The 20,430-nt window shown below is 43.4% G+C and overlaps 1 protein-coding gene across 1 annotated transcript in view; it reads left to right on the forward strand.

Annotated features, from left to right (window-relative positions):
* Positions 1-10,919: 10,919 nt before the first annotated feature.
* The window catches only part of myo1ha (myosin IHa), a 72,842-nt gene continuing 63,331 nt past the window's right edge, over positions 10,920-20,430 (forward strand). The window contains exon 1 of the mRNA XM_048611445.1: positions 10,920-10,952. The gene's annotated coding sequence lies outside the window, so the exon portion shown is untranslated. The remainder of the gene's footprint in view (positions 10,953-20,430) is intronic.

Below are 20,430 nucleotides of genomic sequence, written 5' to 3' on the forward strand. Positions count from 1 at the left end.
TCCTTCTGGATGAAAGTGGTTGTGGGTTTGGAAGGTGCTTCCTGAGGATCTTTGGTGCATTTCTGCAGTGCATCTTGCAGATAGTACACACTGCTGCTACTGAGCTTTGATGGTGGAGGGAGTGGATGCTTGTGGATATAGTGCCAGTCTGCTTTGTCCTGGATGGTATTAAGCTTCTTGAGTGTTGTTGGGGCTGCAATCATCCAGGCCAATGGGGAGTATTCCATCACACTCCTGACTTATGCCTCGTAGATGGCAGACAGGCTTTGAGGAGTCAGGAGGTGAGTTATTCACTGCAGTATTCCAAGCTTCTGACCTGCTACTGTGTATATGTGGTGAGTCCAGTTGAGTTTCTGGTCAATGATAATCCCCAGGATGTTGATAGTGGGGGACTCAGTGATGGTAACACCATTGAATGCCAAGGGGTGGTGGTTAGATTGTCTCTTATTGGTGATGGTCATAGCCTGGCATTTGTGTGGCGCGAATGTCACTTACCACTTGTAAGCCCAAGCCTAGATATTGTCCAGATCTTGTTACGTATGAACATTGACTGCTTCGGTATCTGAGGAGTCACAAATAGTGCTGAACATTGTGCAATCATTGGCGAACATCCCCACTTCTGACCTTATGATGGAAGGAAGGTCATTGATGAAGCAGCTGAAGATGGTTGGGCCTAGGACACTACCCTGAGGAACTCCTGCAGAGATGTCCTGGAGCTGAGTTGATTGACATCCAACAACCACGACCATCTTCCTATGTGTCAGGTATGACTCCAACCACCGGAGCGTTTGTCCCCCGATACGCATTGATGCCAGTTTTGTCAGGACTCCTTGATGCCACACTTGGTCGAATGCAGCCTTGATGTCAAGGGCTGTCACTCTCACCTCACCTCTGGAATTCAGCTGTTTTGTCCATGTTTGAACCAAGGCTGTAATGAGGTCAGGAACTGAGCAGTACTGGCTGAATCCAAACTGGGCGTCACTGAGCAGGTTATTTCTGAGCAGGTGCTGCTTGATAGCGCTGTTGATGACCCCTTTCGTCACTTCATTAATGATCGAGAGTAGACTGATGGGCCAGTAATTGGCAGTAAAGTTTGTGTATTTGTGCATGTGTGTATATGTGTGCATGTGCATGTTTGTGCATTTTTGCGTGCGTATGTGAGTATGTAAGTTTTTGTGCCTAGATTGGAGTTCTCACTTGATGTGCTTGAAGAAACTTCCTCTAGTGGTAGAAACAGCATACTGCAAGTGAGTTCAGTTTAGTTTGGGAGACAAATCTGTGTCTTGATCCTCTGAACTTTCACCATGCTGCCTAAATACAGACAGGCAAGAGAATAAAGCTGCTGGAAATCTGGAAAATCATGCTACACCTGCCTTTCCTACCCAATTACAATATACCTTCCCCAAATGAAATTTTGACTATTAGTCACACAGCCTTGTATTCCTCTCTTCATTATTTCAATAAGATAGGAGTGAAATTCAAGGAAAATGCAAAACACATGCCACATTTTTGAATGATTTTCCTCCAGGATTGCTCGCACCAATGTCTTGTAGGCCAGCCTGGAGTGTTTGCCAACCAACACCCACTTGGCTGAGATGAGTTGGTGTATGAGTGGCTCAGTCGGCATACATCCCAGGTGCATGTCCGACCACTGCCTGGTATCCCAGCCCAGTGTGTCACTACCCTGTGTTACTGTGCATTGGCACAGGGTACTCACTGTACTCACATACGCATAACAAAGCTCAGCTGTTTTTCTTAAGTTATCCCTGGACTGTTCATTTGTTATTTCACTGTCTCACTTTGCTATTACGTGGGGCTCTGGGAAGCTGTATATTTCCATATGGAGGAGGGACTGGGCAGTGTCACTGACACAATGCAGCTGGGTGAAGAAAGCATTCTCTTTACTTGGCTTTGGATCTGCTTGTGGTTATCAGTTAACTCTGAATTGACAGTGGGTAAATTGCATTGTTGGTGGTATTTTTAAAATTCATTCACAAGTCTAGCTGGGTCGACATTTATTGTTTATCCCAAATTGCCCATGGGAAGAGCTGCCTTCTTGAGCTGCTACAGTCAATGTGATGCTTTAAAGACGGGAATTCAACGAATTTGACCCAGCAGCAGCGAAGGAGGGGGAATATAGTTCCAAGTCAGGATGTTGTGTGATTTGGAGGGGAATGTGATGGTGGTGGTGTCCCCATGCATCTGCTGCCCTAGTCCTTCTTGTTGGTCCAGGGTATGGGTTTGGCAGGTACTGTCTAAGGAGCCTCAGAGATAGTAAGAACTGCGATGCCGGAGTCAGAGCTAACACAGTGTGGAGCTGGAGGAATACAGAGATACGGTCATGACCTTTCCCTGCAACCGCAGGAAGTGCTACACCTGCCCCTACACCTCCCCCTCACCTCCATCGAAGGACCCAAAAAAACCTTCCACATCAGACAGATGTTCACCTGCATAACTGCTAATGTGGTCTACTGCATCTGCTGCTCCCGCTGTGGCCTCCTCTACATCGGTCAGACCAAGTGGAGGCTCGGAGACCGCTTTGTAGAACACCTGCGCTCTGTTCGCGACAAACGACAACTCCTTCCAGTCGTGAACGACTTCAACTCCCCCTCCCACTCCTTGGGCGACATGTCCATCCTGGGCCTCTTCCAGTGTCACAACGACACCACCCGGAAACTGGAAGAGCAGCACCTCATATTCCGCCTCGGGAGGCTACAGCCCGATGGTCTCAATGTGGACTTTATTAGTTTCAAAATCTCTCCACCCCCAGCCTCATCCCATGACCAGCCCCCCTCTCATCCATGCCTCCTTGACCTGTCCGTCTTCTCTCCCACCTATCCACTCTTCCCATCCCGCTGACCAATCCCCACCACTGCCTACCAGCACTCACCTATCACCATCCCCAGCCCCATCCCTCCTCTCTCTATTTATTTCAGAGTTCCCTTTCCCCTCCCCCATTTCTGAAGAAGGGTCCCCACCCAAAACGTCAGCTTTCCTGTTCCTCTGATTCTTCCTGGCCTGCAGACAGGTTCGATACAGTTTCGATTACTAGTCAGCTCTGAGTTAGCTCATCCACGACTTGGATACAACTGGGGACAACTGTGCTGGCCCTCAGGATTCCCAGGAGTGGGATATATAAACTCAGCTGCGAAAGACTCACTTCCTGTCTCACTAAAGCCTGTCCACAATCTACAAATCACAGGCCAGAATAGAATGGTGCAATAGAATATTCCCCAGTTGCCTGAATGGGTGCAGGCCCAAGAAACTTGACACCATCCACGACAAAGCAGCCTGCTTGATTGATACCACATCCACCAGCTTCCCCAGGATCTCAGACAATTGTTTTTTATTCATTCATGGGATGTAGGCATAACAGCATTTATTGCCCATCCCTAATTACCCAGAGGGCAGTCAAGAGTCATGTGTAGGCCAGACCAGGTAAAGGTGGCAATTTTCTTCCCTAAAGGATATTAGTGAACCAGATGGGTTTTTTTTCCAACAACAGACAATGGTTTTATGATCATCATTAGATTCTTAATTCCAGATTTTTTTATTGATCCCAAATTCCACCACCTGCTATGGCAGGATTTGAACCCAGGTCCCCAGAACATTACCTGGGTTGAGTGATAATACCACTAGGCCATTGCCCGCCCCAAAATGATGGCACAATGATGTAATGACTCTGTTCACTCTGGTTGTGCAGCACATAGGCTGTCCAATGTGCTCCCCAGTGATCAACTTCACTCAACGATATTCAATCAGTGACAGAGATGGCAGCATCTGATTCTTGGAAGCGAGCCACACGTGGACCAGATGAGAGCGTTGTTCCAAATCAGTCGGAGGTTTCTTATCGTGACAGTGATATCCTCCCAAAACAACTCAGGAAAGAGCGGCATCTTGCGCAGAATAAAATCACAATTCAATCTTCTTGGCTTTGGGTTTTAGCTTCCAACCTTCCTGTTCTTAGGATGGAATTTGGGCTTTCCTTATCATGTTTTAGCGGTGCCTTGTTTAGCTTGGCCTCAGTTTATCAGGAAGGGAAACTGAATCCAGGAAATTCTCCTGAGGACTTTGGCCTGTAGCCATCATGTGGCTGCAGGCTGTCAACATACCCTGTGACAGGCCGAATAAAATCAAATGGAATTCACCCTGTTTAATGCTTTTGATCCATGGTGTGATAAAGTGTTGAAAAGTATTTCTCAGTCAGGGTCACTGTTCTTTTTGTTTAGGTCCAGAATAATGAGTGTTAGCAGCTGTTCAATTGCAGGTTGCCTTACAGTTGAACATGTGCATGTCTTTATCCATGTGCACAATTCATGCAGGGACTGTTTCAGAAAAATGTACCAAGGCTGCTCCTTTTCTCCTGCTCGTATGAAGAGGCACAGAAACTAACTGCGGTGAATCAATACTTGTATCTGCTCCTAGCCTTGACCGATGGTCATGTGCAAGCTTTCCAATTGGTCATATAGAGTGCAAGATACCTGTTTCACTGTTCTAGCCCAGCAGACACTGAAAGGGGGGTGTGTTACAATCACCATGCAGCAGAATCTGTGCAGTGTGGAACCTAGTGTCGATGATATGTGTTCAGTGGGATAACCGTTGGTTGATCCTCATCATCCTTTCAAGGCCGCATCGAATGCTGTTTAATTGCTCCCAAGAGCTGCCAAGCAATCAGAGGCCAGCAGCTCCACATTGCAGCCAGCGCCACCAGGAGGGTGCTGCTTTTGGTAATGCGCAGAGGCTTTCGCCTGAGATCTTCACTAGATCCCTGCATACAGGTGGGTGTGGGCAAGTTGGAGACTGGTCAACAGGGTGAAATCCACCCTTTGATCAGCATGGTGTATCTGAGATATCTGAGATGGCTTGAGTAGAATCACTTTCACCAATCCTTCTTACTAATCTATCTTATTCACACTACATGGGGAGGAACGGCCATGTGACGTCTTGATTAACAGTAAAGGTTTATTTCATGGTGCTTAGAACAGTAACTATTCGCATGACATCTGAGATATGTGATGGTGTCTTGTGGGAGTATCAGATCTGGCTTCAGAGTAAGTGCACATTATTGTGAATGTTATTGATCTAAGCATTTCCAATTGGTACTGCCACTCGGAGCAACAACTGGTTAACTCCTTCCAGGAACAGACGCTTATATCGCAATGGGTGGAGCTCATCTCGGGACGTTGGTTAACCCATTCAGGTACTGACTACCTTATACAACAGGGGGTTGTGAGGCAATGGGATTAAAGTGAGATGGGGGAGGGGATGTCAGAAATAAGGACCATGGTGACTCTCATCAAACATGGAATAAAGGGTTCACTGTACTGTTGCTCTAAGAATAGCATGGTGGCTCAGTGGTTAGCACTACTGCCTCATGATGCCAGGGACCGGGGTTCAATTCCACCCTTGAGCAACTGTCTGTGTGGAGTTTGCACATTCTCCCTATGTCTGTGTGGGTTTTCTCCATGTGCTCCGGTTTCCCCCCCAAAGTCCGAAGATATGCAAGTTAGGTGGACTGGCCATGTTAAAAAAAATGCCCCTTTGGGCCCAGGAATGTGTAGGATAGATAGATTAGCCATGGGAAATGCAGGGTTATGGGGGGGTGTTCGGGGGTGGAGATGGGTCAAGGTCTTCAGAGAGCTCAGTACAGACTCAATGGGCTGAATGGCTTCTTTCTGTGCTGTTGGGATTCTGTGATTCTACAGTGCGTCAGAAGCTATGACTTAGTGATATCATGGGACCCAGTCCAATGGTTTCCAGAGGTGTCCTCTCTTACCATCCCTTTCGTATAGGTATGTTCAACAAAGCCTGTTCATCTTCACTCAGCTGAGTGCCAACCTCATCTTACTACAGAGGGCACTCCCTTCCTGATGCTGGCTCCTTAATTGGGCACAATGTGTCTTTGAAAGACAAAACCACTGGGAGGCCACCAACAGATTTGGGCAAGTAATGAGTATGTAAATCTGGGAGGCTCCACCAGCGGGAATAGACTGTACAGCCTCCTCCTCAATCATGTGGGCCCTTCTGCCATCTATCCCACCCTGGCATACTCCATATAGTCCTAGCTACAGAGTGGGGATCAGAATTGAACCTTTCTAACTTGATGCGTCACCTTCACTAGGGCGTGCTACCTTTGCCTACTGAGCCACTGAGCTGTACTCTTCAGGTCTTTCGGTTGAGTTCCTGGGATAGTGTGGCTATTCCTGGCTGGTGTCCCAGCTCCCAGGCTTCAGAAACCCAATCTAATCCAAAACTCTCCTGGCTGGATCGCATTTCACACAACTGTCCAATGTTCATTATCCTACATTGGCTTCTGGTCTACCAACATTTTGGTGTTGAAATTCTGGTCCCTGTGTTCATGTCCCTCCCCAGTCCTATGCCACCCTATCCCTGTGAGCTCCTCCATCCTTGGGATCCTTTGAGAACTTTTCACTCCTATTGCTCTAGCCTGTTATACATTCCTCACTGCCTTCACCCCACCATGGATGGCAATGCCTTCTGATGTTGAGACCCTAAGTTCTTAAATTTTCTCCCTAAACATCACTGTCTCTCCACTTCCCCTTAAGGTGCTCAAACCTACCTCTTCAACCAAGTGTTTTTCCACCCATTCTGCTATCTCCTTTGGATCCAGTGTCAATTTCTATCTGTTTGCTCTCCTGTGAGGTTTCTTGTGCTAAAGGTGATTTATAAAAGCAAGTTATTGTAGTAATAATGGGAATTCCATGGACCCACCCAGCAGTGGCACAACTTCACCAAATAACCCAGAAATAGAGCAACACTGACACAAGCAGTGGAGCTATCGTGGAAATGGTAGAAATTGTTTCACTTGACGTAGAAACATAAGAGTTCACAATGATGTGGCTGGTGTTGGATTGTGAATCACAGATGACAGCACAGTGCTAACCTTCTCATTAGCATGAATGAGTTTACTTGTCCTGTTGCTGCTGGGCTGTGTGATGGGGGCCTAACTGACAAGGCCAACCACTTGTGACAACAGTTTTTCGCTGGTCTGCCATTCTCCTGTGAAGGATTCACCCAGTCACATCCACCATGCGATTGTTTCTGCTTGGAGAACCCGAGCTTCTGATTGGCTGGAAGACTTAATCCTGCCTAGTAAAGTGGTTGTAGGAAAGAAAGAAAGATAAAGACCCAAGATTTTAATGAAGAAAAGTAACATCAAAGCTCAAATCAACAAAGGTAAGGGAAGGAAATAAAGGAATCGAAGATCGAAAAGGTACATTTGATATAAAATTGTGTTTTGTATAGACTTCAGTAATAGAAACTGTAGTGATTGGAATGAAGTTAGCAAGGTAGACATCATAGAATATGAGTTCTCTGATTGGACTGGGTTTACAGCCCTAATCAGGGAGCCCTGGCTGACAGATATAAACAGTAAGGTCAGGGGTTCTGCTCATTCTAAGAGCTGACTCTGTGCCGGCTGGGCCAGTGTCACGTTCAACGCATTGTAAATAAAGAGGGACTTGGTGATGGGATACTGGCTCCTGTGGAGTTATTTAGAAAACAAGTTATGAGAATTGAGTTAATTTATCGCTATAATACCAATATTTCTACATTGGTATTTGTAGGCCAACCTTAAACAACTAGAGGGCAACAACAGTGAACTGACCAAAATTATAAACTCTAAGGGACAACTCACCTTTTAGAAATACTTTTCAAATGTTCATGCTGTGTCTAGCCCCAGTCAGGAGGAGGTGATGCCATACTGGTATAATCGCTTTTCTATTAATCCAAAGACCAAGTAATATTCTGAGGAGTCGGGTTCGAATCCTGCCATGGTGGAATTTGAATTCAATAAAAACATCTGGAATTTGGAGTCTAATGATAACACTGGAATCATTGCTGGTAGTTGGAGGTAAAATCTGTCTTGGCTCACTAATGTCCTTTAGTGAAGGAAGCTGAGGTTCTGGCCTACATATGATTCCAGATCCACAGCAATGTAGTTGACTCTTAACTGTCTGATAGACAATGAATGTTGGCTCAGTCAGAGATGCCCACATTCTGCATATGAATTGGAGAATAGCATAAGTGGTCACTGGGGGCAAATAGGGTGGCAGATATTATTGGAAGCGAATCTTTCTGAACACTGCTGAATTCTGGGGCAGTGACAGATTGCAGATTAGGGCAGAAAGACTCTTCTCTCTCACATTGGAGAACACCTCCTGGCTGCCAGTTTTTGCAAGAGTACTCGGCACAGCAAAAGAGTAGCTATGTACTCACAAACTGTCAAGTGCAAATACCATCTTTTGCCAGGGTGTGCTCTGGAATGAAGGCTTTACAGTGCCAACGAGAGCAACGCTTTGAGCATTATGAGTTTTTTTTCTCCTTCTTCATACCCAGAACTGCTATCACGCACAACTGAGCACCTTTCCCACCACCAAATCGCTCTGACTTTTTTCAAAACTAGTAACTGCCACCAGTGAAGAACCCAATTAGATGTGTACAAGCAAAGCTCATGATGGGAAATGCAAACCATCAAAAGTGAAGTGGAGTGTAGGGAGAGATGGAAGGGGCTAAATCAAAATGGAGTTGGAAGGGATAGTCCCCCGCAGTGCCTACTGCTCTTTAAAGGCATCGAGATCATTGATGGACGTCACCTGCTCCCTCACCAAGGATGTCCGAGTACAAACATGACCGCAGAAAAGGGGCAGACAGTTGGCAGAGACGATCCCCTCCACAGACCACTGCCTGGGCCTGTTTATAGCCAGCCCGGACTGTGATTTTTTAAAATTACTGTGTGCAAATTGGTTGCTGCATTTTGTTCATCAGGACGACACTTTGAGATAACTTCATTGGTTACAAAACACTGCAAAATCCCCCGGTGCAAAAGGCACTGTACAAATGCAAGTATTTCTTTTCTGGATTTTGTAGAATTGCCTAAAATTATAACATTGGAAGGGGGCTGTGCATCTCAGCCACCCCATGTCAGTATGTAGTGTCCATGTGGTTGGCTATCCCTCAATTTGAAGATGATGTGTAGTAAGTCTGCAGTCAGTCTCTGTGCGACTCACTAGGCTAATAGTCAACCTGCAGCTCTTTTGGAGCATGGGGCAGGACATTCCATGACCCAGAATCCAGGATCTACTTCCTTTTCTTCTCTTCTCTGTCACTGCTCTGCCTCATTAAGTTGCTTGAGCTCGAAGCGTGATGTAGCTCAATGGACAAGTTGTCACCAATTTGAGACTCTTCACAGTCACTTACAGACAATGTTGCTAGGTTTGAAGGCGAGCTTCCATTTGAGAGTTGGGAAACCTGGTGGGAGGAGATACTGCGCCCAGTCTATCAAAACTAGTTTTGAAGGAGGCTTGCCTGAATGTTTGTGGAATTGACTTCATGGAAGATACTAGCATTTGCTCAACTGTCCTTCCACTGGAACTGGGGAATGATGAAAAATATTTCCTGCTGGTATTTCTCCAGCATTCCTACGAGTTGCTGATTCACAGTCCAAAGACTGCATTTACCATCCACACATCCATGTGTCCTCTCTGTTCTTGCACCCCTTTATCCCACTTTCTTTTAATAGTTTAGACACATGGGTTAGGTGTTACCAAAGGGAAATTGATGGGTGCATGAGAAAAAAGGGACTAGAAAGAGATTGCAAAAAATTGAGATGAGGTAATTGGAATAGGACGAGTCCTACATGGAAGCATAAAAAGCTGGGCCAAATGGCCTGTTTCAATGTGATATAGAATGTTGACATGGTGTCTGTTTCAATTGCTAACTCCCATGCACCATTCTATAGTCTCAAAGCCCCTTGTATAAAATTGTTTCTTCTACCCTCTACCCTAAAACTCATCCCTTTAACGAATAATCTATATCCCTTTCAGTCCTAGATGTTGAAAGTATTGGAAACAGAAATTTTCACTCTAGTCTGTCTCATCCTTTCACAATTATATGCACCTTCATCAAATTACCCTTTAATCGCCAATGAGTGTTAGGAATTATATTTCCAAATAAACCCACACCGTACCCTCCTTATTACCTCCATATCATTCTCCTTATGTACAGCCTGAATCTCTAATGTTCTGATTCAGGTTTTATGTAGACTCACCCTTAAATTTTGACTTGTATTCAACACTTTCTTGGCAGAAGATTCAGCATTTTTGTTATCTGTTCTTCTGGCCCAAGCCATTTGAGATGCTGCTTTTAACACTTAATGACGTTAAACATCTAAATTCCTCTGCTGTTGCTGATAAATTTCCCATTCATCTGAAGTATAATGATCATTTTACCTTTACCAGAATCTATCACTGTGCATTTGCTGATGTTGAATTCCATCTGCTACTTGCTTCACCAACTTATCAATACCCTGTTGCACCTTCCTTTGATCCTTGAATGATTTGCCGTGTCTTCAGTTTGAATATTGTCCTCAATTTTGTACACCACTGTAGCCAAACCACTGGTACCTTTAATGGATGGACACTGCAGTATCTCTTGTGATAATCTTTGCTTTAAATAATGTTCACAGGATACGGGAAAAGCAAAAAAAAGGATTCAAGTCCTTTTGGATCGACACTTTATTTGCCCTTTTGCACATTTCAGTTATCCTTGAACATTGTCTCCACCCTAAGCTTTTTCCACCGTAATTCAAACTGACAGCAACATTGGCCTCTCCCCCTGGTTTCCTGTCCAGAGGTCGAGACCCATGCCTTACATTCGTCTCCAGAGCCATCCAGTTATCAGATTGGACTGTACACACATTTCAAACATGAGCCCTTCCCCCACCATCCATCCTTCATGTTGCAGTAAATAACAATACAGGCTTCCTATTGGTTGGGCCTTAATCTTGATCCCCAAGTATTTTCCTGCACACAGATTCACATCTCACGCAATCTGCATCTATATGTACAACCTCTATAAATGTATTAGCCATACACTTAAAAAGCAAAACCAGAACAAAATCCAGACCAAGACCGCAAGGTGGATGGAAAGTGGTAAGAGAAAAAGGTTTTATTAGATGCAAGAGAAAAAAAAGCCAGTGTTGGAAATCAGGCAAAAGCAAAGCTAAAAAGGCATAGTGTGTTCATGAGATGAGAAAATCTATTTAACGTTTTTGATGGAGATCCAGTTCTGAACTGCTCACAGCAAGGTACTCAAAATATTAACCTCCTCTCTTTTTTCAGTTTCGGATTAACTTTCTGTGTAGTTTTATTTTACAATTGATTTGTTGCTGCTGATTTGTTAAGTAAAAAACTTATTTTGGCCATATATGTATTCAATAATATGTCCTTGATGAAGTGCAGTGCTAAATTCTAAAATACATTTACCAATTTATTGGGGAACTCTACTTAAAAGCAGAGTGTATACACCGTCAGTCAATGCCTTCTGGCATTTTAAAATGTTGTATATTTTTGAATAGTTTTGGAACTTTTTGCAGAGCTGATACAGTTTTCAATTTATCTGCTTTTAACAATAATTGCATTGGATATAAAATGCTGGCATCCTGCAGCAAAAAGAATTAATTTTAAGCAGACAAAAGTAGTGAGACATGGGGAAGAGGTTGTCACTTCTTGTGAAGAAAGAAACGCGGATGTAAATAAAAGCTAAAAGCCACCAACTGCAGGGTTGCTATCTCATTAGAGAGAGACAACCTGTAGTGGATCTCCCAAGGGTCACCACACCTCAGGCAAGGAGAGAGGTTGGGAAGGAGAATCCTTCATAGTAATGTCAGCTGGAGTAGGAATTGAACCCACTCTGTTGGTATCCCTCTGCATCACAAACCAGCTATCCAGCCAACTGAACTAACCACTATTCCAGTAACTTGAAAGAGGGACAGTCTGAAGATATTGTGCTATAGAGTCATAGAGCCGTACGGCATGGAAACAGAGCCTTTGGTTCTACACAATCATGCTGATCAGGCAACCTAAATTAATCTAGTCCCATTTGCCAGCATTTGGCCTGTATCCCTCTAAACCCTTCCTATTCATGTACCCATCCAGATGCCTCTTAAATGTTGTAATTTTACCAGCCTCTACCATTTCTTCTGGCAGCTCATTCGATACCACTCTCTGCGTGAAAATGTTGCCCCTCAGGTCCTTTTTAAATCTTTCCCCTCTCATCTTAAACCTATGCCCTCTAGTTTTGGACTCTCCTGCCCTGTGAAAAGACCTTGGCTATTCACCCTATCCAAGCCCCTCATGATCTTATAAATTTCTATAAGGTCACCCCTCAGCCTCCACTATTCCAAAGAAAATAGCCCCAGTCTATTCAGCCTCTCCCTGTAGCTCATACCCTCCAACCCCGGGAACATCCTTGTAAATTTCTTCAGCACCCTCTCAAGTTTAACAACAACTTTCCTATAGCAGGGGGACTAGAATGTTGCTTTTGGTTGGAGTCTAAGTTTTTGCTGCACTGATTTCTGAAGTAAGCATTGTGATGATAAATTTGTGTTGCTTTTCACTGTGATTGGAATTATGAAAAACAACTGTGTTTGGAAAACACAGAGGAAAACCTTAGCAAATTTTACAGGATGGATACACTTAAAGAAAGGCTTGTGTTATCTGTATGTTCAAGTGTTCCTAATGTTCAACATCAGTTTACAATATGAAACTTGATACCACAGGGTGTGGCAGCAGTGAGTACAGCAGAAATATGTTTTATAGGGAGTTTGTTAAATACATAGAATCTCTACAGTGCAGAAAGAGGCTATTCAGCTCAAAAAGTCGGCACCAACCCTCCAAAGAGCATCCCATCCAGGTCCACCCCTCTACCCTATAACTCTGCATTTACCATGGATAATCCACATAGCCTGCACGTCCTTGGACACACAGGGCAATTTATCATGGCCAATCTACCTAACCTTTGCACTACGGGTAGAAGTCAGAGTACCTGCAGGAAAGCCATGCAAACATGGGGAGAACAGGCAAACTCCACACAGACAGTCACTTGAGGGTGAAATTGAACCCAGGTCCCTGGCACTGTGAGGCGGTGCTAACTACCAAGCCACTGTACCATACATGGAGGAAGAAAAGAATAGAAGGAAATGTTGATAGGGTGAGATGATGAAGACAGGAGGAGATTCATGTGGAGCACCAACACTAGCATTGAACTGTTGGGCTGGATGGCCTGTTTCTGTGCTGGAAGTACTGTGTAAATGTACTCAGACAGTAATTTTAACATTATGTGTTAGAGTGCTTCACATGGTGGAGGTGGGACTGGGGATAATAGCATAGGGGGAGAAAATTGACTCAGACCATTTGTAAGTATTTTCTGAGATGTGAACTTAGAGACTTCAAGGTGGGAGAGATGTAGTAAGTTGTGAAGTTTAAGAAGAAAATTTCCAAGTGTGGCTCTGTTATCTTTGAATGCTCCGATATCAGTAATAGGAGGAAGGAAAAGCTAGGCCGACATCCCCACATAATTGCTGGGATGTAGCGTCCAAGCATCTTCTTCCCCGATCCTGCAAGAATAACCAGGGTCAGGGGTAGCTTCCCAAATTATTGAAATAGGGCTGTAACTTCTGAAATGTGAAGTGATTTCTGTTAGCTTTATCTTTTGAGGGAGTAACTTTCTGGCTCCCACAACTGGATATTTACTTGTTACCGTCTCTCACAAAGGGGGACATCTCTATGTGTTCTCAATAAAACTAATGCATTGCAGAGTTAACTGTGATTAAGTGCTTATCCGAATTCAGGTTATACACTTGTCAAAGGTATTTCCTTTTGCCTTAAGAAGTGATTTCATGATGGGAAATGCTTGCAGTCAGAACAAATTGGTTATACTTGTGGGGTTTCCTGTGTTTAACACCTGGTGAAAGAGAATAGAAAATATACATGGTGACCTGGGACACCAGCTCTCTTTCAGTTTCCTTTGGAGTTCAGGAACGTCCCCCAAGGAGGTGGAGACTTTGCATTTACGATACATACAAGTTAATATTGTTAGTTTAAACAAGGTTGGGAATGGGACTCTGGGCTTAGTTTTCTCTTTTTTACAGTTACACCTCCATTGAGGGCCTTTTTTGGACAACAGTAGTTGTTAAACATCTCAGCCACTCAAATCTTGAGGGCTGGTGCTACTGAATTGTTTTTCTAGTTCTTTTGTCCCCTCCACCCAAAACACCAATGTGTTTTATTTTGTCTCTCTGTTTGTAAGTGTGTGCTTAGGGGTTTAAAAGTGGTAGAATTTTAAAGAGTAGACCATATGTCACCAGTTCATAGTGTTTACCTGTGGTTAGAATTTGTAACAAATAGCAGTTCTTGTTCAATACTGAAACCTGGTCTGCGTTTTCTGTTAACCTTGGTCTATTTGACAGATAAAGTGGGGACTTCTATTGTCTGATTTTTTTTTTTACTTTTACAACCAACTCTGGGGATCATGGGGCTTGATTTAGAGGACACTACCCCAGTGAGATATTGCATATATGATATCTTTAATCTTTGCAGTTGGTTACTGCACTGCTTAGTCACTGAATTATACTCCCAGGAGGCTGCAGATGATCTTTAACAACAGAACATAAGTTTTTTTTTACCAAAAATCAAAAAGTTTACATATATTTATAAAGATCTTAGGACAAGAGCAAAGTAAAGCTTCACATTAGTCCCCGACTCTGTCCTTTTATAGATACTCCATTCCAGAGAGTTTTTAACTGAATCCTCCTAATTTCTTTTTCTTGGACTGTGGACACAGTTCTGCAATTCCTTTCCAGTTACACTAGCATGAACCTTGCACAATTCTGAAGAGCTAAACTTTCAACTTGAAGATTTTTATCCAAACTCTCCCAGCTTGGAAGCTCCATGAACTAGCAACGGTTTAGTCATCACGATTGTTCTCCTGAACTAAACTTGGTTTGCTTTCTAGGAGAAATATTTGTCCCTTCTGAGCTGTTTTTTATTCTTTCATGAGTAGTGGGCATCACTAGCTGGGCCAAGATTATTGCATGTCCCTAGCTGCCCTTGAGGATGAGGTAGTGAGCTACCTTCTTGAATCATTGTAGTCCATATACTGTTGGTTGACCCACATTATTCTTAGGGAGGGAGTTCCAGAATTTTGACCCAATGACAGTGAAGGAACGGTGACGTATTTCCAAGTCAGGATGGTGAATGGCTTGGAGGGGAACTTGAAAGTGGTGGTGTTTCCATGCATCAGCTGCCCATGTCCTTCTAGATGGAAGTGGTCCTGTGTTTGGAAGGTGTTGTCTGAGGATCCTTGGTGAATTTCTGCAGTGCATCTTGTAAATGGTACACACTGCTACTAGCAAGCATCAGTGGTGCAGAATGTGAATGTTAAAGGTAAGGATTTGGTGCCAATCAAGCGAGTTGCTTTGTCCTGGATGGTGTCAAGCTTCTTCAGTATTTTGCAGCTGCGTTCATCCAGACAAGTGGGGAGTATTCCATTACACTCCTGACTTGTACATTATTAATGATGGGGAAGGTTTTGGAAGTCATGAGGTGAGTTACTCCCAGCAGGATTCTTGTAGTCACAGTATTTGTATGGTTCATACATGTTCTCATCAATGGTGAGCCACAGGATGTTGTTAGCAGTAGATTCAGCTGTGATACTGCCCTTGTTAGTTAAGGGCAATAGTTACATTTTCTCTTGTTGGAGATTGTCATTGCCTGAAACTTGTGTCACACAAAATGTTACCTGCCACTTGTCAGCCCAAGCCTTGATGTTGTCCAGATCTTGTTGTATTTGAACATGGACTGCTTCAGTATCTGAGGGACCATAAAATGGTACTGAACATTGTGCAAACATCAGCAAACATCCCTACTTTTGACCTTATGATGGAGGGAAGGTCATTGATGGATCAGCTGAAGATGGTTGGGCCTAGGACACTACCCTGAGGAACTCCTGCAGAGATATCCAGGACCTGAGGATGATTGACTTCTGACAGCCACAACCAGGTTGCATTGTTCTCGAATGATTCTAACCAGCAGAGTGTGGCCCCTGATTCCCATGATTCGACTTTTGCTTGGGCTCCTCAATGGCACACTCCATCAAGTGTGGGCTCAATGTCAACAGCAGTCATTCTGAAGCCCTGAGCTTCTGAACTGAGACCCTGAACCTTCTGTTCTAATGTCAAGCTAAAGCTAATGACATTCTGGTCTGTTATATATCTAGCAATATTAACACTCCATCAACTAACACTATAGGGTACTTGACTGCAGTCTCATGCTTTCTTGGAATTGATGCCCTTAGGACACTTTTCCAAATGACTTTCTGACCTTTTTGTTTGAAAAAAAGCCTGGTAAAGTATACAAGAAGTAGGAGCAGGAGTAGACCATCAGCTTCAGCCCGCTCTGACATTTAAGATGATCGTGTATTGTCATCGGCCTTAACTCCTTTCCTTCCCTGCTCTCAGTATCCCTTGATTCCCTGAGAGACCAAAATTCTGTCTATCATGACCTTATGTATATTGAATAAAGCAACATCCGGGGTGTGAAATTCCAAAGATTCAGAACGCTTTGAGTGAAGACTTTTCTCCTCATCTTAAGCCCAGTCTGCATTGTGTATATCATGGTGTGACAAAGTGTGGAGCAAGCTGGATATTGGTCTACAGTGGGAAGCATGAAATGTAATGGTAGCCAGTCATCAGTCAACGTTTTGTACTGTATCTGGTGTTGATGGGTGCCCAAGTCTCCCCTGAAGTCATGAAGACTTGTATAGTGTAGACCACATCCTTTTGTAATCACTGTGTTAAATTCTTGAAGAATTTCACCTTTCATCCTAGCGAATGATAAATAGTTCCCTCAGTTGATGTAAAGAGAACACTTCATAAGATTTATTTTATCATTTGAAAATAAGTGCAGCTGCAGCACGATACATAGCGTTTGTCTTAGGAAATCATTGAAGGAAAATATTTAGTATTTTTAGAAACCTGGACAACAAAGAGTTTTCTAATTCGAGCTGAAACAGGCAGAGATTGTGGAATTTGAGTTTCCTGTTGGTGGTGATAGGAGGCTCTTTCCCATGGGCCACAGTTTCTAGGCAGTGGGTATCTGCCTTTCTGCCAGTTCCAGCTTTGGCAATAATTTCCATGAACTCCACACTTCGACCGGGCTCTCTCCATCACATCTTTTCTTCTGTCTCAGTCTCACTTGCTCTCCAGTCAAATTCAACTTCGGTGAGGGCTACAAAATGAGTGGGCACAGATCAAATGCCCAATATTCACCCAGCTTGATTTTTGCTTCTCAATTTCCATGGAGAGGAGAGTTAACAACAACTTGCTAATTACATGGACATATAGCTCACGAATTAGCAGCAAATTAGGCCACTCAGCCTCTCAAAGCAACTGTGTCATCATTCACTAAAGTCATAGCCAATCTGATTACACCAATGCCTGTCTACCCCTGCTAACCTTTCAACCTCTTGCTTATCAAGATTCTATCTATCTCTGACTTAAAATTATATAAGAACTCTGCTTCCACTGCCTTTTCAAGGAGAGAGTTCCAAAGATTCACAACCCTCTGAGGGACAAACATTATCTTTACCCCTGCCTTGAATGAGTTACTGACCCTCTTCTAGATTTTTCCATAGGATAAACAAAATGTTTCATATGCATCTTGCCAAGACCCCTCAGGACCTTACATATTTAAATCAAGCCACCTCTTACTCTTCTAAACTCTAGTGAATACAAGCCAAGCTTCTCCACCTTCCCTCATAGGACAACATCCCATTCCAGGTATTAATCTAGTAAATCTTTTTCGAACAATTTCCAACACACTTACATTGTTTCTTCAATAAGATGACCAGTGCTGTGCACAGTAGTTCTGATGCAATCTCTCCAGCATCTTGTATAACTGAACCCTACTTTTGTATTCAAGCCCCTCATGATAAATTACATTCTATTAGCTTTCCTAATTACTTGCTCTACCTGCGTGCTAGCATTTCTGATTCATGCAGCTTTAACATTGTAAGAAGATTCCAAGGTGCTTTGAGGGAGATCGAACAAGCAAAATAAAGCACATGGGAAGATATTAGGAAACGTGACCAAAGGTTAAGTTTAAAGTGGTATTTTTGGAGGAGAGGGGATGGAAAGAAGGAAAGCTTTAGGGAAGAAACTTCAGAGCTTAGGGTCTAGGCAATGGAGGTACACAGCCACCAGTGTGGGAGCTGCTAAAATCAGATTTCCACAGGAAGGTTCATGGGTGGTTAATCCATTAGCATCAGTCCTGTACCCATGCCAATGTTGAACTTTAACCCTCTATACTTCTCTTCCTACTTATCCCTCAACAAAGGTCATTAAAGTAGATCAATTAGTCATTTTCTTGTTGCTGACTGTGGGAGCTTAAATTGTGCTTAAATTGGCCATTTCATTTTCTACATTTCAACAGTGACTAGACTTCTGAAGTTGTTCATTGGTCATAGAGTGCTTTGGGACATTCTGAGGTCATGAAATCCAGGTTATTATCTGCAATTTGCTCAGTAAGGCACATTGTATTTTACTGGTACTGATCAATGACAAGGTGAGACCACTCGTTCAGGATGTGCTAAACTAACCATGAAGAAATGTGTATATTTTTAAAGATTTGATCACACCCTAATTTGAAAAACAAAGCAAACAAATTCCACTCTGGTATCAATTCTCCATTTGGTGTTTAGTAATTAATTATTGTGATCAAATTTTAAAAATATCTCTTGAATATCTTGTGCTATCAAGAAGAATTCATTTGTGTCTGTATTTTGAAGGGTGGATGCATATTGTGCAAATGTTTGAGGCCTTGAACTATATTTAACTACCACGTTGATATCCTGCTTCATGGGAAGCAATAGGAATCAAGCAACTTCTATGAAATATATACAGCTCTCACCCAATAACTATCTTCTAGCACTGATTCTCTTTCTACTTGCCCTGAAAGCACTCACTCAATCCATCACATGATACCATGCCACGTAAGTTCTTTCTGCTCAAGAAACTATTCCTTGAGGAGAGCCTAAATCATGAGTGTCTCAGGCTTTTTTGATCATAGTCAGGTCTGTTCAAAAAACCTATATATGCAAACGCTGTAGCAGTGTTTACTAGACAGTATCAGTGACTGGAACTGTGCCTCATCTGCTTGCTTCCTAAACTAACAATGTTAAATTCAATGATAATATTTTCTACCTCTGTCCTGATTGAGAGCAGCCGATTCAGCCCATGCCTCATATCTAACTCTGCAGCTGTATGACTCTGGTCCACACCAGGCAGAATTATTTTATTCTCCACTTCTGCCTTTTACCAGCAACCTTCTCCCTCCTATTCTTCCAGTCCCAAAGACACTGGGTCCTGGCTGGGGGTCATTTAGTTGGTCATTGGATAGTGAGCTGTTTGAAATGCGGAAAAGGTCAACAACTAAGAGAAGCTAGCCTGCACCAAATGAACTGATTTGATTTGATTTATTGTTCCTTCATTCATTCATGGGACGAGGCCGTCTCTGGCTAGGCAGCATTTATTGTCCATCCCTAATTGCCCAGGGGGCAGTTAAGAATCAACCACATTGCTGTGGGTCTGGAGTCACATGTAGGCCAGACCAGATAAGGATGGTAGATTCCTTCCCTAAAGGACATCAGTGAGACAGATGGGTTTTTGCAACATTCGACAATACATTCATGGTTGTCATTAGACTCTTAATTCCAGATATTTTATTGCATTCAAATTCTACCATCTGCCATGGCAGGATTCGAACCCAGGTCCTCAGAACATTATCTGGGTCTCTGGATTAACAGTCCAGCGATAATACCACTAGGCCATCACCTCCCCATATGTCCCATGTACCTAAGTACAGTGAAAAATTTTGTTTTGTGAGCAGTACAGGTAGATCATAACATAAAAGGACATACACATCGCAGGGTGTCTAGACAGAGTGAGGCATACAAGGTATTGGCTGCACAGGAGGGGCACAAAAGCAAGATCAACATTAGATTTGAAATTAGAGAGGTTTATTCAGCAGTTGATAACAGCAGGGAAAGGTCTGTTCTTGAACCTGCTGGTGCGTGTGTTCAGACTTCTTTATCTTCTGCCTGATGGAAGAAGTTGTAAGAGAGTATTACCAGGGTGGGAGCGGTCTTTGATGATGTTGGCAGCCTTTAGGTGAGTATGAGAAGTGTAGATGGAGTCCATGGATGGGAGGTTGACTTTGGTGATGGTTTGGACTGGGTACACAACTTTCTGTAGTTTCTTATGGTCCTGGGCAGAGCAGTTGCCATACTAAGCCGTTATGCATCCAGATAGAATGCTTTCTACGGTGCATCTTTAAAAATTGGTGAGGGTCCCTTTGGACATGTTGAATTTCCTTAGCCTCCTGAAGAATAATAGGTGTTGTTGTGCCTTTTTGACCATCACATTGAAATGGGCGGAACTGCAGCAGTTCAAGAAAGCAGCTCGTCACCACTTTCTCAACAACAGCTAGGGCTGGGCAATAAATGCCGGCCAGCCAGCGATACCCACATCCCATAAATGATTTTTTGTTTAAAAAATGCATGTACATGTGAACT

This window comes from Rhincodon typus, chromosome 24 (assembly GCF_021869965.1).
Source record: "Rhincodon typus isolate 14 chromosome 24, sRhiTyp1.1, whole genome shotgun sequence".
Taxonomy (NCBI): Eukaryota; Metazoa; Chordata; class Chondrichthyes; order Orectolobiformes; family Rhincodontidae; genus Rhincodon; species Rhincodon typus.